We start from the raw sequence: 20,405 nt of genomic DNA, 5'->3' as shown, positions 1-20,405 counted from the left end.
ATTATACCACACGGGAGATAGCCGACATACTCAAAATATCCAAATCAAGCGTTGAAAATCATTTGCACCAGCTTGGTTATGTTCATTGCTTTGATGTTTGGGTTCCACATAAGTTAAGCAAATAAAATCTTCTTGACCATATTTCCGCATGCGATTCTCTACGTAAACATAATGAAAACGTTCCGCTTTTAAAACAAATTGTGACGGGTGATGAAAAGTGGATACTGTACAATAATGTGGAACGGAAGAGATCGTGGGGCAAGTGAAATGAACCACCACCAACCACACCAAAGGCCGGTCTTCATCCAAACAAGGTGATGTTGTGTATATGCTGGGATTGGAAGGGAATCCTCTATTATGAGCTCCTCTGGAAAACCAAACGATTAATTCCAACAAATACTCCCAATTAGACCAACTGAAAGCAGCACTCGACGAAAAACGTCCGGAATTATTCAACAGAAAATGCATAATCTTCCGTCAGGATATTGCAAGACTGTATGTTTCTTTGATGACCAGGCAAAAACTGTTAACAGCTTGGTTGGGAAGTTCTGATTCATTCACTGTATTCACCAGAACATTGCACCTTCGGATTTCCATTTATTTAGGTCTTTACAAAATTCTCTCTTTTTTTTTTTTTTTTTTTATGCAGTACTCGCAGCATTTATATATATATATTTTAAATTTATTTATTTATGGCTATGTTGGGTCTTCGTTTCTGTACGAGGGCTTTCTCTAGTTGTGGCAAGCGGGGGCCACTCTTCACCGCGGTGCGCGGGCCTCTCACTATCGCGGCCTCTCTTGTTGCGGAGCACAGGCTCCAGACACGCAGGCTCAGTAATTGTGGCTCACGGGCCCAGTTGCTCCGCGGCATGTGGGATCTTCCCAGACCAGGGCTCGAACCCGTGTCCCCTGCATTGGCAGGCAGATTCTCAACCACTGTGCCACCAGGGAAGCCCACAAAATTCTCTTAATGGAAAAAATTTCAATTCCCTGGAAGACTTTAAAAGGCACCTGGAACAGTTCTTTGCTCAAAAAGATAAAAAGTTTTGGGAAGATGGAATTATGAAGTTGCCTGAAAAATGGCAGAAGGTAGTGGTGAATTCACAAATTCACAAAAAGGTGAATATGTTGTTCAACAAAGTTCTTGGTGAAAATGAAAAATGCGTCCTTTATTTTTACTTAAAAACTGAAAGCAAAAAAAAACCGAAAGCACTTTTTGGCCCAGTACCTTTTCATGCACTTTCATGCTTATACAGTCAAACACACACACACACTCACGCGGATGATTTTGAAATTATTTTATAAAAATGTAAGCACAATTCCTATTTGCATCACACTTAAACTTTTCAGATTGTTTTTACAATTAAATATGGCTACAGGTGATACAGTTGGGACCGGAGTCAGCCTGCCTTACAAGGATTTTCTTGGTTGTCTGATGGAGCCTACGGATAAAGCTGACATCATAGAAAGTAGAAAGGAGAGATGCAGAGAGTCCAAGCTACTGGAGAGAGTGTTTGAGCTCTTGCATCAAGCATTGCTGTCTGTACTTGAGAGCCACTTCTGGACTTTTCAGCTTCATGGGTCAATACATTCCCTTTATATTTAAGCCATTTTGAAGAGAATTTTTTTTTGGTAACGTAGCAACACATTGTCCTAACTGAGATATAAACTCTAAAAAGTCTGTTCCTCTTTGGCTACTATACTATTACAAGGTTTCGGAGGCTAGATGGCTTATCAGCTCCTTCCCCTACCCTACCACCTTTCAAACCCTGCCTACTATTTTAGTCAAAAGACAGAAACCCAGTGAAACACCCTGGCACATACCCAAAACAAAACAAAACAAGTAAAAAGGGTTTATAAGCTCATGAAACCAGGAAGTAGAGAACCAGGAAACACCACAGAAGCTGCCCTCTCAGCCCTCTCAGCTTAATTATCTTTCTATTTTCTCTGAGCAGCTCTCTTCGGTAGACTGGAACCGTGACTGCAGGCAGTGCTCAGCTCATGTCCTCAAAGTATTGCAAGCAAATAAGAAGGAGCACTTCTCAGTCGTAACTTTGGTTTGGAAAATCTAGGGCAAGGATTCTGATTGGCTGGCTTGGGTCATGTGCTCACCCCTTGGACTAATCTCTGTGCACAGGTGATGAGAAGCTACGATTGGCCCAGCCTGGTCACTGATCCACCTCCATGGCCATAGCACAGACATTTCCACAGGATTATCATGAGTGCATCATAGACAAAGTTGACAGGTGATAGAGGAGACTGAATCCAAGAAAAGTAAATCAGAGAGCTCTTGGATTTTCAGTCTTTCCCTGTTGGGTTTCTGAGGTTTCTTACTAAAATACCAGTGAAATTTAGGACAAAGTGAGGTACTTATGATGTACCATTAAGTGAGGAAAAACAAGATACAGACAAGTAACATGAGATGCATGATTTGTCTCAGACATTTAACTTTTAACATAGGTTGAGGCCAGAGGCTAAGACTGAAGACCCTTCTTGCCCCATGGCATACTCCCTGATAGGCTGGTAATTTTCAGAGGTTGCAGGCCCACCTCTGGGCATAAATGCCTTGCAGATGCTCATGTTCCTAGAGTTCTCCTGGGACGATAGTTCTGGCTGTTGTCTTTTCTGTCCCTTCCTGCTGGACGAGTCCTAGTCCTCCCCCTGGCATAAGACTGGATGGCATTTTGAGTCAAGCTGTCTCTTGGAAGCTGAAGCTGTTATGAGAGGCTGGGTAGGGAGGGTGGGACAACTGGCATTCAGCTGAGTGGGAAGATGAGGAACAGCTTGCCAGCTGCTCAAGAGAGTGTTTGCAAAGTATGTGAAAGATAAAAGAAAAATCGTGAAAAGTGTGTGTATGTGTGTTTGTGTAACTGAGTGCGTCCATATAACATTCAGTTTATTTATTGATTTATTTTAATTAATTTATCCATTTTTGACTGCATTGGGTCTTCATTGCCGCACGTGGGTTTTCTCTAGTTGCGGTGAGCGAGGGCTACTCTTCTTTGCGGTGCGCGGGCTTCTCATTGTGGTGGCTTCTCTTGTTGCGGAGCACAGGCTCTAGGCGCGCGGGCTTCAGTAGTTGTGGTTTGCGGGCTCTAGAGCGCAGGCTTAGTAGTTGTGACACACGGGCTTAGTTGCTCCGCGGCATGTGGGATCTTCCCGGACCAGGGCTTGAACCCGTGTCCCCTGAATTGACAGGCAGGCTCTTAACCACTGCGCCACCAGGGAAGCCCCAGTTTATTCATTTAAAATGCTTTGTTCTTTAACAACCAGACTCCTCTGTCTTCTGAATGTTTCTAGAACCCATGCTTTCTTCCTTGAGATCATCCTCCTATACAAGCCTAGAGGAGAGACTAAAGGTCTGGGAGCCCCAAACCTTCCACAGATGATGGGTGGCCTCTCTCTCTCTGAGACCTCCATCATGCCATTTAAAACCTGTCAATGCTTACAGTACCTCTGTGTCCTTGAAGTAGTCCTTGCCTCTTTCTCATTTATGCACCTTAGGTGGGTAATTTAAGCTGTTTTGTAGGTAGGTCCCAGTGACTTGCTCATTTCAGGTTTACTTCAGCTACCAGTCCTAATGACGAAACAGACACTGCTTATGAGCTCCTATTATGTGTGTAGACTGTGGAGTCAGACACCTTGACTTCAAATACTGGTCCTTCCAGCTGCTAACTTGGAGGTGTCTCTTAAATGCTTTGGGCTTCAGATTTCTCACCTGAAGAATGGAGCTAAAAAGTAGTACCCAATACCACAGAGATTTTCAGAGCAGTTGGTGTAGATAATAAATGGAAAGGGCGTAAAATGGCGCCTAACATGCAGCAAACACTCAACAAATGTTAGCTATTGATACTAATCCTCATAACCTTCTTGAGAAGGGGGTATATTATCTGCATTTTAGAAATGAGGAAACAGTTTCAGGGAACCAAATAATAACTGGCTCTGGATCACACAGATTCTGAGGAATGGAGCCAGAACTCATACTCTTCCCTTCAAATGGCAAAGCTACATCATGTTAAAGGGACACCTCCTTACGAAGTTCATGAGCATTTGGGAAGGCAAATTCCTGCCTGTAAGACTGAGCAAATTACGTAATGCCTCAGAAGCTGTTTCCTCATCTGTGTGAAGTGAATAATACTATTCTTGCATGACAGTTATTATGATGGTTAAATGAGATAACGTAGTGGAAGTAGTAAATATTCATTTCTTTTTAGCCTCCTTTCTTACTTTTAATTGGAAGCGGAACACAACAGAATGGAAAAGGTAGATTTCCTACCTAAGAACATGTTCTCAAATGATAAATTATTTTTGGTTTATTTCATGTTGTAGATTGTCTGCATTCCCATCTTTTCATGATGTTGGAGAATCAGCAGCTGATGATTCAACTTTTTTTTACCCAAACTGTCTGTTTCCTTGTTTGGAAGGACATGAGGTGTGTGTGCAGCAGTAGATGGTACAGGGTCAGTGACAAGCATTGGACAGGGATTCAGAACATTGGCACCCCAGCCCGTCTGTGCTGTCACCCACTGTGTGTGACCTTGTCAATCGCTGAATGTCATTGGGATCCCATTTCCTCATTTTAAAATGTAAGCAATGATGTGTCATTTGATGTCCTCACATGATTATTGTTAAGGACACATGAAAGATGAAGGAAAAAATAAAATCAAGATGAATAACATGCTTATAAAAACCCAGGGATTTTTACTGATGTCAGACCCAACTTGATCGCTCTTCTTGGGTACTTCCCTGCTTGTTACTAGCAAGGCACCATGGAGGGCTGAACTTGGCATCTACATGCCACAGTTCAAAACTTAGCTCTAGGACCTTGGCATGTCACATCTCTTTTCTGGACTTACATTTCCTTCTCTGTGAAACTGGAACCATTACCCCTGCCCTGCCTACCAAAAGATTTGTCATGAAAATCAGGTGAAATCATGGATGTGAAAGAGTTTTACAAACTGTGTGATATCATGTAAACTGTCCAGTACCCAGAACAGGGAGTCATCCTATGCATTTATGTTATATGAACTAGAAGGCCTCTGGTTTTCCTTCTTACCCTGAGAACTTTACAGACCCTGCCCCATTCCCTGCTCTCTTAATTTCTCCATCACTTCCATCCCCAGCTTCGAGATAGCACACCATTCCTCTAGCTTTGTTTGTCTTGAGTGGATGGCCAAAGGCAAGTTGACTGGTGACATTCAGACTGACCTGGTGACTGGTGGTCTCAGACTATTAGATGCTCAGCCAGGGACAGTCAGAGGTGAACAGAGCAAGGAAAGCTTGGGATAACGGCAGCTTGATTCCAAGGCTGAAAGATAGGGATTTCTGTCCAGAAATGATAGTCAAAATATTTAACAACCTGTAGGCAGGAAAATCGGGCAATGCCACCTTGGTAACGGAGCAGGTCCCAAGAGCCCCCTGCAGTATCAGGTGATACCCTTTGGTTGCTGGGTGGTGTGGAGGTCTTGGTCACAGGAAGTGTGATGGTGGAGCACGCAGGAGACTGGGAGCAATGGATATTAACCAAGCAGTTTGCAAGTCTTTCAGTATTTTCAGTGTAATATAACTATTTCAGTGCTGCCTTAGCTGAGACTATAAGCTTCTTCCCCAAGTATAACGAACATGAACCTTATATTTAGAATCTCTAAAGAGTTGGGTAATGTGTCTAGAGCTGCTTCCTCCTTTTCCTCCTCCTTCACTTTTCTCCCTCTCCCCTCCCTATTCATCTCCATCTACTCCTCTACCTCTCTCCCTCCTCCCCTTCTTCATAGCTACTTTTAACACAATATGAAAGAAAAACCAAAACATATGGAAAAAAGATGAATGCATTCCTGCACATTTGGAATCCTGGTCGGATTTTGGCCCTCTCCCTTCTCAGTCATTATATTAAACCAATTTAATTCTCTCTTTAGCCTTTAAAAAAAAAAAAAAACTGTTTATAATTCAGCCACAGGGTTAAGTAAACAATTGATTCAAACAGGAACAAGACCCCTCCTTTTCTCCCCCAACCTTCCTCTTAGGGCAAGACTTGAAGGTTTTCTTTCTAGAAAGGGATTTGTAGCTGCCACAAAGAATAATGGGGGACCCAAAGAGATGATTAATTAGGTCTGGTGTCCAGACCAGGATGCAATAAAGAACATTCCTGGAAAAAATTCAAACACTTTTACATGAAAAAAGTTGAATTTAAACTATTTTTGTAACACAAGCTGTTTGTTGTTGTTGTTTTTCCCAAGATGAGAGTATCTGATTTGAGATTTAAAAGGCCACCTAAAGAAATTCCAGGGAGTGTGGCACCTGGACCAGTCTGTTTGAATCCCTGCTCTACCACTTACTAGCTGTGTGAACTTGGCAAATAACTTAATCCCTGTTCCTCAGTTTTCTCATGTGAAAAATGTGAAAGAGGAAATAGTTCCTATGTCCAGGCTGGTGTGAAGGTTAAATGAGATCATTCATTAGCGTGCTTAGAGCATTGGATTAATGTGTAGTAATTGCTCAATAAATATTTGTATTAGTCAAGGTTCTCCAGGGAAATAAAACAAAAAGGGTGTGTGTGTGTGTGTGTGTGTGTGTGTGTGTGTTGAGAGAGAGAGAGATATTATGGAGGCTGAGAAGTCCCATGATCTGCCATCTGCAAGCTGGAGACCCAGAAAACCAGTGGTGTAATTCCAGTCTGTGTCTGAAGCCCTAAGAACCAGGGGAGCTGATGGTGTAAATCCCAGTCCAAGGACAGGAGAAGACTACCATCCCAGCTATCACACGGTGTCACTTCCACTGCATTGTATTCATCAAATTAGCCATAAAGTCTTGCCCAGTTTCAAGGGGAGGGAAAATAGATTCCACTTCTTAATGGGGAGTGACAAAGTTCTGGAAGAGCACGTGGGACCTGAGATATTGCTGTAGCCATTTTTTTGGAGTCATGACCTTCTATGGTTTATAAGCTCTTAAGTTCCGGGGATGGGAGAGACCATCACATACTTGCAACTTCTAGATTAACTGCTAATTGAAGTGGCTCTGGGGCCTCTTGAGTTGATACTCTGAGTGTGGCCCTGTCCTTTTAAGGTTTCTCCCAATTGTTTTTCTCTGGCAAGAAAGTTAAGACCTACAGCAGAGGATCCTTTCGCATGTTCCCTGTCTTGCTTCAGGCTACAAACCTTCCACAATAAATTCTGCCCTTAAAAGTGAAAAGATTCAACTAAGCACATCTTCTGCCTTTTTGATTAAAGTGTATTGATCCCCCCTGCTCCCAACTTTTGGATCCCAAGGTCCTGCCAAGTTGCTAACATGGAGCAACGTGCTTCCTTAGGACTTCTTACAGGAAAGCAGATCAGACTGGGGACCTGGATTAATATCCCAAGTAAGAAAAGCAGTTGACCTTCGTGCAGGAGAGTCGCTTGTAAGGAACATTCATCTCTACCCATTTATGTGCTCAGGTCTCTACCCAGAGACATTCCACATAAATATTTTAACCTGGTGATGGTGATGACATGTTCTATTTTTCTCTGCCACAAGAGTAAAAGATTCTGTTGTAGGGGTCAGTTGATGTATTTTACTGTCTTTGGTACTCGAACTACCAAAGATTGGGAACTAAAATTATTTTGTAGTAGATTTGAATGAGATATTTCACTCTTTCTTTCCTGTTCTTAAATCAGCTTCCTCTAGTTTCACTCCATCTGCAGAGAAGTCAGGAAATGTTAATGTAGTCATGACTGTGGTGGTGGTGGCAGGTCATGGGGGTGAGTTGGGATGAAGAGGATACTTTCCTCTTCTCAGGGTTGTACATCTTGTCTAGAATGTTGGGTTGTGGCTTCCTGTCTTCAGTCCATTGTTATTGCCATTGATTTGTTCACTGTCCAGGCTGAAAGATCAACAATTACCCAAGGGAAGCTCTTCCCAAGACAAGAGCAGGAGTATAAGAGGCTGAGTGGAAACCCAAGAGGCCTCTTAAGGCCTTAGATCAGAGATTTGCACTGTCCCTTTCACGGAATTCTTTTATTCAAGCAATTCTCATTTCCAAGCCCAGATTCAAGGGCAGGGAGGTATACTTTTCCCGCAGGGAGGCGAGGCATGGGTGTGAATGTAGGAAGGGGTGAATAACAGAGGCCAACAATTCAGTCAATCACAGTTCCCCTTCCCTTTTTTTTTTCTCCCTGTAATTTATTTGTTGAAGAAACCAAATAATTTGTCCTGTGGAATTTCCCACATTCTGGATTTTTCTGATTGCATACCCATAGTAGCATTTGACATATTTTTCTGTTCTTTGCATTTCCTTAAATTGGTAGTTAGATCTAGAGGCTTGATCTGATGTGACTTTTTACAAGGATCCTTTATAGGTAGTGATGTGTACTTTTATCAGGAGGAACAAACATCCCTCTGTCTCTCTTTTTGTGTTGTTAGTGGCCACCATTGATCATGGCCTGGATTCATTATTTAGGTAGGGATTTGCCAAAGGATTTATTTATTTATTTCTTCATTTATTACTGGGAATCCTTCTATAAAGAAAAACTTTCCTTCATCAACTGTTTGTTATCTGAGGTACAGGTCCTACAGGAAATCAGGCTAACTGCTTGATTCTTTCCTTTATTTACCAGTTTTCAGAGTATATTGTGTTTTCCCAGCAAGCTCCAAAGATGACATTGAGTATTGTTTTTAGTGTCTTACAAACTCATGGAATTTAATATATTTGAAGCATTTAATTCCTTGGTATAGTATTATTCATGTCAAGCCTCAAATTGCCCCATTTTAGCCAATAAAAGCCTCTTTGAGCTGATTTTTGACCTTTTGATTTGCTCTGACAGTGTCCTTGCTTCCAGGTGTGATAAGACTGTTGTTGTTATTCTGTAGGTTCCCAAGTTACTCAGCTGCATTTGGGTGCTAAATAGAAGATAGGCATCAGACTGTTTGGAATAGTGCTTATGCTAATCTATTAAGAGGTAGGCAGAGGGATTGAATGAGGAAATGGGCATTTGATGGATAAGGCTGTGTTTGTTGACTAGGCTCCAACGAAGAAAGTGGGAGGTCCATATTGAGAGTAGTTTTGGGATTTCAGGACTCTGACATTCCTGTTTACCCCTTTGTTGGTCTGATTCTCCACAGATCTATGACCCAGTGTTCTCTAGGAGCCTTTGGCCAGGCCATTACATTCATGTAACAGTAACTAATGAGCATAATGGATTCCTCTCAGGACAAGGCTTTCTCTGGACAACAAAACATAGCCTTTGGGACCTGGGGCACAGCTTCATTTTGTAGCTGTCTGCCTGCTTGTTCAGATAACCATTTACAGATCAGCCCCTCAGTCTTGGGTTTTGAACAGCTGGTAGCAATTTTCCTGCACTAAATGACTGCTAATTATCCTATACACCACACTTAATTCATGCCTTGTTGGCTGAGTTGTGAGTTCACCTACTCATTGTAATTACTCCTTATCCTCATCCTTTTTTACCACCCCCTTCTCTCTTATCCCACTTTGCATTTCCAACACCACAATACAGAGAGGTAGATCCAGCTGAACAGAAGTTTCATAGTACTAGCAAGTTTCAGTTGATCAGGAAATGAACTCTGGTTCTCTGCAGCAGGCAGAGAAAATGCTGAGAAATGAAAGCTCCAAGGAGGAATTGTCATCCCAGCATCACATTGAGCTAGAAAGCATCACAACCAGGAGGCTGACACCCTGAGATCTACTAGTAGTGCTTTCACTGTCAGGCCATGTGCCTTTGATTATATCATTTAATTTAATATCTCAGTCTCAGTTTTTTTCACCTTTAGAATGGGGATAGTAGTCCTTTCCCTGGCCACCTCACAGGCTAAAGTGGAATATGTATATTAGTGGTATTGACCTATTAAGTATTAAAGCTGACAGTTTAGGTTTCATGAAGTATTACTGCATCCTCACAGTAAATGGTAAGGAGAAGAAACTCTTCCAGGCATGTGAATAATAATCTGTAATTTTAGAGACTTTTCCCACACATTATCCTACTGAGTCCTCATAACGAATGTTGAGATGGATTAGACAACTGGAATTATCCCTGTTATGGGTTGAATTGTGTCCCTCCAAAAGATATGTTGACGTCCTAACCCACAGCACCTCAGTGTGAACTTCTTTGGAAATAGCGTTGTTGCAGATGTAATTAGTTAAGCTGAGCTCATACTGTAGTGGGTGGATCCTTAATCCAACGTGACTGTTGTCCTTATAAGAAGAGGAAAAAGAAGCACACAGGGAGAATGCCTTGTGACAACACAGTCAGAGACTGGAGTGATGCAGCTACAGGCCAAGGAATACCTAGGACTGACAGCCACCACCAGAAGCTAGGAAGCGGCAAGGAAGAATTTTCCCCTACAGACTTCAGATGGAACATGGACCTGCTATCGTCCTGATATTGGACTTCTATCCTCCAGAGTTGAGAGAGAATAAATTTCTGTCGTTTTGAGCCACCTAGTTTGTGATACTTTGTTATGGAAGCCTTAGGAAACTAATACAAGCCCCATATTTCTGACCAGTATGCTGAGATTCAAAAAAAATCCTAACAGCATATATTTGCCAAGTGCCTACTAAGCACCAGGTAGTCTTTTAGATCCTGGTTGTATAGCTCTAAACAAAACAAAGTTAAAATTATGCTCTAGGGTGCATAGCTTGTTAAAGACAAATACTGTGATGAGACCCAGGTTTCCAGGCTTCCAGATCAGCATTTCTGTTTTGGTTTATTTCAATTACATCCTCCTAAGTAAAGCATGACTCTAATACTGGCAATGCTTATACTGCCCGTGAATGTGCTTGGATTTTTTTCCTATTCTCTAGGGAACTCAGGAGCTTATCTCTTTACTAGCAAACTTACATTATACTTCCTAAAGACACATTACATGTATTATTATAATCCTCTCTAGCCCTGAGGATGCGTACTCTTCTTTTTTTCCTTGGCCCTGAATTTGGAATAAAATAATCTGATGCAAGAATAGCTGCTTATGATAGAGTATTTCTGAAGAGAGGAGGGAAAGGGGAATTCCAGATTGCCACAACATTTCTGGTTGAGGAATTGGGTTTTTAAAATGCTGTGAAGGGTTGAGAGTCACTGGCTAAGGGACTTGTGCAGAAAAGTTGCTCTGTAGCACCTGAACTCATTCCTCCATGTATAGGGAAAAACAGAAGAGGGTAGAGTGGACCTGAATATAGCCCTGCCATGGAAAGAACAGATTCAGCTCCTCAGCTCCCTGGTGATGGGGCTAAGGGACTTGGTGCTTTCACCACTTAAGGGAAAGAAACGGTAAAATAAGTGTGTACAGGAACCTTACTCCATAAATAAAACCAACCATGGCAATAGCCTTGAAAGACTTATTTCAAGACCTCGTTTCCCTCCCACCTTGACATTTTAATGGAGTCGGCAGCTTGAGCTTCATTGTAATGGAAACCAGAAGACAATCTCCAAAAGTGAAAGGCTACAATGGAGGCTGGGCAGACTTTGTGTCTAAACGTATCAGCTCTGTCCTCAGCAAATGGCAATGTTGCCTGACAGGCAATTAGTGCTGTTCCTAATTGCTTCCATCAAACCTGGCTGTTTGAAATACCTAGAGCCCCATATTAAGCCACGCCTCAGCCAACACTGTTTTCTTGGCTTTGGTTAATGCTTTATTTTTGGCACGCTGGTTTCTGTCTGGCAATCAAGTTCATTCTGACCTGTTAAACTTTCTGAAGACCCTCTCTGATCAAAGCCAGGAGACAACTAGGTTCTGTCTTAAGTGGAAGGCTGGCAAAGCAGAGTATCTCCTGTTCAACTTGTCAGTTCAAGGGGAGAAGATGAAAGCTCTACTTAGGACTCTGCCCACAGATATACAGTCCATGGTAGACCTGCCTGACAGTGGCATTTTCTTGAACATGTAGAAATGAATATCTTGTGGGGAACTCTGAGCACCCATGAGAAAGGACGAATAGGTTTACATTTTAAAGTAAGTTCTGATAGCTTGCTATATAGGAAGCATAATTTTTTTCTTAACCTAAAATGTTTCCAACGTGATTAAATTAGAATTCTTGATACTTCCCTCCACCAGTATCCCCAGCTCAGTAAAGGCCACAACTACACAGAGAACTAGAAGTCATTTTTTGGGTTTTCCATGTTCCTCATTCCCCTATTACTTTTCCTCATCCCCTTTTCCTTTCTCCATCACACTCCTGGACATATAGCTGGAGAAAACTCTAATTCAAAAAAAGTATATATATATAATATATATATGTGTGTGTATATATGTATATACATACATACATACATATATATATATATGAATCACTTTGCTGTGCACCTGAAGCTAACACAACTTTGTACATCAACTATACTTCAATAAAAAATAAAAAGAGTGGATTTTATTGTGTGTGAATATGCCACAATAAACCTGAATTTTTAAAAAATGTCCAAAAAATGTAAAAAATGCTCCAGTCTTAGTGATTGTCTGTATTTGGCTGATGCAGACCTCTGGTCTTTGTGAACAGCTGTATCCCTAGGGAATTTGTTAAAAACAGTCAATGGCAATTGTTTAACGTCACAGTTGCCTGTGGTGGCAATATCAGTTGAAGCTAACAAGGGACTGACAGCCAAAAATCTTTAAAGGAAAAATTGTGGAATGAGCTGTCCATAGGGGAATTTTAAAAGCTATGACAGGGACTTCCCTCGTGGCACGGTGGTTAAGAATCCGCCTGCCAATGCAGGGGACAGGGGTTCGATCCCTGGTCCAGGAAGATCCCACATGCCGTGGAGCAACTAAGCCTGTGTGCCACCACAGCTACTGAGCCTGCGCTCTAGAGCCCGCGAGCCACAATACTGAGCCCATGTGCCACACTGCTGAAAGCCGCATGCCTAGAGCCTGTGCTCTGCAACAAGAGAAGCCACCGCAATGAGAAGGCTGTGCACCACAACGAAGAGTAGCCCCTGCTTGCCACAACTAGAGAAAGTCTGCGCGCAGCAATGAAAACCCAATGCAGCCAATAAATAAATAAATAAATTTATTTTTAAAAAAAAGCTATGACATATTCCTGGGAATCTAGAAGGCCATGCATATGTGAAGGGCAGTACACATGCCCAGGAAAGACATGAGAAGACCCCAATCACACATCTGTCTAACCCTGATGATCTGCACAATCAGTAAGTGAAGGCTAAGGCAGAGTTGTCAACTGCCTCTTTTAGTGTTGACAGAATGCCCCAACAAACACACAGAACCTCTGGTGAAGGCTGAGAGACATACTATTTCAAGGCATTTAAGGAAATCTCTGTCCAATCATTAGTTGAACACTAAGCTAACCAAGTAGAGACTTCAGCGGTCCCACACAATAAAGAATACAGACTTCACAGAATTAATTCTGAAATGTTACTAAGTGAACAGCAACAATGAGAAACTCTGGGAGGAGAGTAGTATCTGATTTCCAGAGTTGTTACATATCTTATTTTAAATGTTCAGTTTTCCACAAAATTATAATATATGCAAAGAAACAGGAAAGTACAGCTCATATACAAGAAAAAAAGAAGTCAATACAAACTGTCCCTGAGGAATCTCAGACATTGGGCTTACTGGATAAATACCTTGAAGCAGCTACTATAAAAAGTTCAAAGAAATAAAAGAAGCTGTGTAAAAAGTAAACTATAAAAATGATATTTCCAAAATAAAGAATATCCATATAGAGGTAGAAATTAATTTAAAAAATAAAAATCCTGGAGTTGAAAAATAAAATAACTTAAATGAAAAATTCAGTAGAGGAGCTCAAGAGCATATTTCAGCCAGCAAAAGAAAGAATCAGTAAACTTGAAGATACATCAATTAAGATTAACTATTTTGAGGAACAGAAAGGAAAAAGAATGAAGAAAAATGAACAGAGCCTCAGAATCTTGTAGGAAACATCAAACCTACCAATATACATGTAATGGGAATCCTAGAAGGAGAGGAGAAAGAGAAAGGGGAAGAAAGAATATTTGAATAAACAATAGCCAAAATCTCAAATTTGGTGAAAACCATTAATCCACATATTCAAGAGGCTCAACAAATCCAAGTAGGAAAACCTCAAAGAGATATACGCCTAAATATATCATAGTGAAACTATTGAAAGACAAAGAGAAAATCTTGAAAGTAGCAAGAGAAAAACAACCAATCATGTTCTAGGGATCTTCAGTAATAATTAAAACTGATTTCTCTTCAGAATTTTGGAGGCCAGAAAGCAGTGAGATGACATATTCAAAGTGCCAAAACAAAGACTATTAGGAATTCTATAAGCAGAAAATTATCCTTCAGTAACAGAGGAGAAATTAAGTAATTCTCAGAAAAATAAAAACAGAGAATTTATTACTAGCAGACCTGCCCTACAAGAAATACTAAAGGAAGTCCTTCAGGCTGAAATAAAAGGACACTAGACAGTAAACTGAATTCACAAGATTTAGAGAGCACCAGTAAAGGTAACTGCATAGTTACCATTTACATAGATAAATATTATATAAAAGAAAGTATAAATGTATTTTTGTTTCTAACTCTTTTTTTCTATTATCTGATTTTAAAAACACTGCATAAAGCGATAATTATAAAACTGTTGATGGGCTTATAATGTGTAAACATGTGATTTGTATGGCAATAATAGCATGAAGAAGGGGAAAGGAATTTTATTTATCTGAGCAGTTTTTTCATATACTATTGAAAATAAGTTGGTATTAATCTGAACTAAATTGTTTTAAGTTAAGATGCCAGGGCAACCACTAACTTAAAAAAAATAAGGATGAAATCGGCCGCCCGGTGAAGATACCACTGGACCTGTCGGAGGAGCACAAGGAGCACCTGGCCTTCCTGCCTCAAGTGGACAGCGCGGTGGTCTCTGAGTTTGGGCAAATTGTGGTGGAGTTCCCGAGGTGAGGCTCGAACCGCAAGATCTACGAAGGCGCTGCAAGAAAGCTCAGCGTGAGTAGTGACACTGTCCAACATGGTGTGGAAGAATTAATATACCTCCTCCCTGAAAGTTCAAAGCTTATGATTTCTGAACTGGATTTCCAAGACTGTTTTTGTTCTGGGATTCTCTGAAGAATTGAACAAACTGTTGCTTCAGCTTTATCTGGACAACAGGAAGGAGATCAGAACTATCCTGAGTGAATCAGCACCAGACCTCCCCAGTTACCACAGCCCTTGAATGGCGACTAGATGTACAGCTTGCAAGCAGAAGCCTCAGGCAACAGATTAAACCAACAGCGGCTATAAAGCTACACCTTAATAGAATGGAGATCATAACACCCAAGTTCTGCAGACACACCCAGCCACCCTGCTCCATTTGGTTCAGCAATTGGAGCAAGCCTTGAAGGAGATGAAAACAGACTACCGTAGGAGAGCTGCGCGCAATATCAAGTAGTCCCAGTTTTATGGTTTTCTTCCCTTTGAATTGCTTGTGAATTGATGATATGTAGCAGTTACTTTTCAAAATTAATTCTTTTGATAGTGATAAATACATAGAGATTTCATAAAATTTCTTTTCCTATGTCAAGAAATTGAGGTCATGATCAAAGGCTAAGTAAAGTTCCTTTCCTGGTGCTAAATGTCTTCAGCTTCTTGACAATTAAGATGTATTTTGGGGATTCCCTGATGATCCAGTGGTTAGGACTCAGCACTTTCACTGCGATGGCTGGGGTTCAGTCCCTGGTTGGGGAACTAAGATCCTGCAAGCCTCGCAGCATGGCCAAAAAAAAAAAAAAGATGTATTTTCTAATTTAAATGTGTAGATAGGATTGAATCAACTGAAAGTGAATATGTACTGTTCAAATCCTCTGTATATATAAATGACTATCCTTTTTTAGATACTTCTTTTGACTACTTAACTTTATTATTTTCCTTCTTATTGACCTAAATTTGAAAATAAAATTCACAATGTAATACTATTACTATTCTGAATATTTCTAGACAGCTTATTGTTTTTGACCTTTAAAGGCACCACATGATGTTAATAGCCACAGAATAGTTGGAAGTGAATGTTAATTTTTTTTAATGCTATATCGTTTAGGCAGTTCATGCATTTTCCTTTGCATGTGAATATAATAAGTACTTACTGTGTTGCTTAAGTTTAAGTTGCCATGGCTAATAAACTTAAATAGTACACAAATTTGTGTGAAAATATTGCATTTTATGAAGGACTGCTTTTTTTCCTGTTAACCAAAGCATCTGAGAGATACACAGTAGAAATTCCCTGGCAGTCCAGTGGTTAGGACTTGGCACTTTCACTGCCAGGGCCCAGGTTCAATCCCTAGTTGGGGAACTATGATCCCACAAGCTGCGCGGCGCAGCTAAAAAAAAAAAAAGTGACACACTGTTATGTACGTTTATAAACAATGGATGCAGGCATAATGTAATCAATTCTTAATTATCTGGTTATAAATTATTATTTTAATAATTTTGTTTGAATAAAGTACAAAGAGGGCAAAGAGAGACCATTCCAAATAAATATCCCTTCTTCCTTATAAAGTTGAAAATATATATATATATACAAATATATATTGTAGTTTCTCAAACGGCAGTTTGGGCTATTGATTTAAGATCTTTTTTAATATAAGGAGTTACAGGTAAAATTTCTATCTAAGTACTGCTTTCACTTCATCCTGTAAATTTTGGGATTCTGTGTTTTCATTTTCATTAATCTCAAAGTCGTGTGTGTGTGTGTGTGTGTGTGTGTGTGTGTGTGTGTGTATCTCAAGGGAATTAAAATGGTATACTAGCAAATATCTATTTTACACAAAAGAAGGAAATAACAGAGGACTAGAGGAACAAAAAGGATATAAAACATATAGAAAACAAATAGCAAAACGAACTAAACACTCTAATCAAGAGGCAGAGATTGGCAAATGGATTTTATAAAACATTGTCCAACTGTATTCTGTCTAAAAGAGACATATTTAGCTTCAAATACATAAATAGATAGAAAAAATGATATAAAAAGAGATACCATGCAAAGAATAACCCAAGATAACTGGGGATGGGGATGGGGGGGGACGACTATCCTAAAATGAGACAAAATAGACTTTAAGACAAGAAGTGTCATAGAAACAGAGAAGGAGATTTTGTAATGACAAAGGTGTCAATCCATAAGGAAAAATACATAAAAATTACAAACATATCACCTAACAACAGAGCTGAAAATACATGAAGCAAAAACTGACAGAAGTGGAAGGAGAAATAGACAATTGAACAATAATAATTGGAGACTTCAATACCCTACATTCAATAATAGCTAGAACAACCATATAGAAAATCAAAGGAAATAGAAGATTTGAATAACACTATAAGCCAACTAGACACTTAACATATTTATAGAATACTCAACAGCTGTAGAACAGACATTCTTCTCAAGCACACATGAAGCATCCTCTAGGATAAACCATACTTTAAGCCACAAAACAAGCCAAAAAAATGTTAGAAGGATTTAAAACATACAAAGTATGTTCTCAAACCATGATAGATTGAAATTAAAAATTAATAACAGAAGGAAATTTGGGGAATTCACAAATATGTGGAAATTATACAGCATGCTCTTAAAATAGACAATGGGTTAGAGAAGAAATCACAAGAGAAATAAGAAAAGACTTTGAGATTAATGAAAATGAAAATAGAGCATTCTAAAACTTATGGGATAAAGCAAAAGTAATGCTTAGATAGAAATTTTACATGTAACTTCTTATATTAAAAAAGATCTTAAATCAATAGCCTAAACTGCCACTTTGAGAAACTACAATATACAGCAAACTAAACCCAAAGCTAGCAGAAGGAAGAAAATAATTCAGATGAGTGTGGAAGGTAGTGAAAAAAATATTAGAAAACAATAGAAAAAAACTCCATGAAACCAAAAGTTGATTCTTTGAAAAATCAATAAAATTGACAAACTTTTAGCCAGACTGAACAAGAGAAAAAAAAGAAAGACTCAAATTACTCAACTCAGGAGAGAAAGAGAGACCATCACTACTGAACTTACAGAAATAAAAAGTATTATAAGGGAATAGTATGAACTATTGTATGCTAACAAAATAGATAACACAGGAAAAATGGACAAATTCCTAGAAAGACACAAACTACCAAAACTGACTCAAGAAGAAATAGACAATCTGAACAGACCTATAATAAGTAAATAGAATGAATTAGTAATAATAAAAAAAAAACTCTCACAAAGAGAAACCCAGGCCCAGATGGTTTCATTACTGAAATCTACCAGATGTCTAAAAAAGAATACTAATCCTTTGCAAACTCTTAGAAAAAGATAGAACAAGAGGGAACACTGCCTAATATATTCTATGGAACCAGTATTACTCTGATACCAAAACCAGACAAAGGCATCACAAGAAAACCACAGACCAATATCCCTTATGAATATAAATGCAAAAATCCTTAACAAAATACTAGCAAGCTGAATCTAGCAACATATTTAAAGGATTATACAACCATGACCAAGTGAGACTTGTCCCAAGAATGCAAATACAAAATTGAATCAACATAGTAAAGTCAATCAATGTAATACATCATATTAAAGGAATAAATAACAAAAAACATATGGTTATACTATTGACTCCAAAAAGCCATTGACAAAATACTATATACCCTTTTATGATAAAAATACCTAACAAAGTAGCAATCAAAGGTAATTTCTTCAACTTGATAAAGGACATCTGTAAAATACACACTTCTAAATCATACCTAATAGTGAGAGACTTAAAACTTTACCCCTAAGGTAATGCACAAGAGAAATACGCCCACTCTTTCCACTTCTATTCAACACTGTTATAGGAATTCTAGCCAAGGCAATTAGGCAAAAAAAAAAAAAAAAAGACACACACACTATAGAACTAGTAAATGAGTTCAGCAAGGTTGTAGGTATGTGATCAGTATATGAAAATCAATTGTATTTCTGTACACTAATGAACAATCCAAAATGAAATGTTTAAAATTCCATTTCCAATAGCATCAAAAAGAATAAAATACTTATGAATAATCTTAACAAAAGACGTGCAAAACATGTATACTGAAAATCACAAAACATTGTCGAAAGAAATTGAAGAAGACATAAATAAAAGGGAAATCATCCTATTTTCTTGGTTTGAAAGACTTAACGATGGCAGTACTCCCCAAATTAATCTTCAGATTCAACACTATTTCTATCAAAATTTTGGTTGCCTTCCTTTCAGAAATTGAAAAGCTGAGCCTAAAATTCTTGTGGAACTATAAGAGAACCAGGATAACCAAAATTATCTTGAAAAAGAACAATAGTGGGAGACGCACACTTCTCAATTTCAAAACTTACTACAAATCTATAGTAATCTAGACCATGTGATACTGGCATAAGATTGACATATAGGTAATGGAACAGAATTGAGAATCCATAAATAAACTCTCACATTTATTGTCAACTGATTTTTGATAAGGGTGCCAAGACCATTCAATGGGAAAAGAATAATCTTTTCAACAAATGGTGTTGGGGCAACTAGATAACTTTATGCAAAAGATGAAGTGGGACCTTTTTCTCACACAACATACAAAAATTAATTCAAGTGGATCATAGGCCAAAATGTAAGAGCTAAAACAATAAAACTCTTACAAGAAAATACAGGAGTAAATTTTTGTGACCTTAGGTTAGACAAAGCCTTACTAGATATTACACCAAAAGCACAAGGGACAAAAGAAAAAATAGGACTTCATCAAAATTAAAAACTTTTGTGCTTCAAAGGATACCATCAAGGAAGTGAAAAGACAACTTCCAGAATGAGGAGAAATATTTGCAAATTATATATCCAATAAAAGATTTGTATCTAGAAAATATAAAGAACTCTTCCAACTCAAAAATAAAAAGACAGATAACCCAATTAAAAATGGGCAAAAAGTTTGAATGGGCATTTGTTTCAAAGGAGATGTAAAAATGTCCAAGAAGTACTTGGAAAGATCCTCAAATCATTAGTCATTATGAAAATGCAAATCAAAATCACAATGAGATACTCCTCTGTTCCACTCAGATGGTTAAAAGAAGACAAACAATGACAGGTGTTGGCAAGGACGTGGAGGTGAACCATATGTTGCTGGTGGGATTGTAAAATTGTTTAGTCATTTTGGAAAAATGGTCCAGCAATTCCTTGAAAAGTTAAGCATAGAGTTACCACAGGACTCAATAATTCCATTCTTAGTCATATGCTCAAGAGAAATGACAATAATGTCCACACAAAAACTTTTATACGAAGGTTTATAGTAGCACTTTTCATAATAGACAAAAAGTGAAAACAACCCAAGTGTCCATCAACAGATGAATGGATAAATAAAAGTAGTATATCCATAGAATGCAGTATTATTCAGCCATAAAAAGAAACAAAGTACTGATACATGCTACAACATGAATGAACACAGAAAACTTTATGCTAAGTGAAAGAAACCAGACACAA

General features: G+C 38.9%; 1 pseudogene; it reads left to right on the top strand.

Moving 5' to 3' along the window:
- The first annotated feature begins 1,369 nt into the window (after nt 1–1,369).
- On the top strand, nt 1,370–15,355 carry LOC132363416 (COMM domain-containing protein 2-like; annotated as a pseudogene).
- Nucleotides 15,356–20,405: the final 5,050 nt, after the last annotated feature.

The sequence above is a fragment of the Balaenoptera ricei genome, chromosome 3, assembly GCF_028023285.1.
Source record: "Balaenoptera ricei isolate mBalRic1 chromosome 3, mBalRic1.hap2, whole genome shotgun sequence".
Lineage (NCBI taxonomy): Eukaryota > Metazoa > Chordata > Mammalia > Artiodactyla > Balaenopteridae > Balaenoptera > Balaenoptera ricei.
Note: the sequence above shows the minus strand (reverse complement) of the source record. Positions and strands in the feature narration are given on the sequence as shown.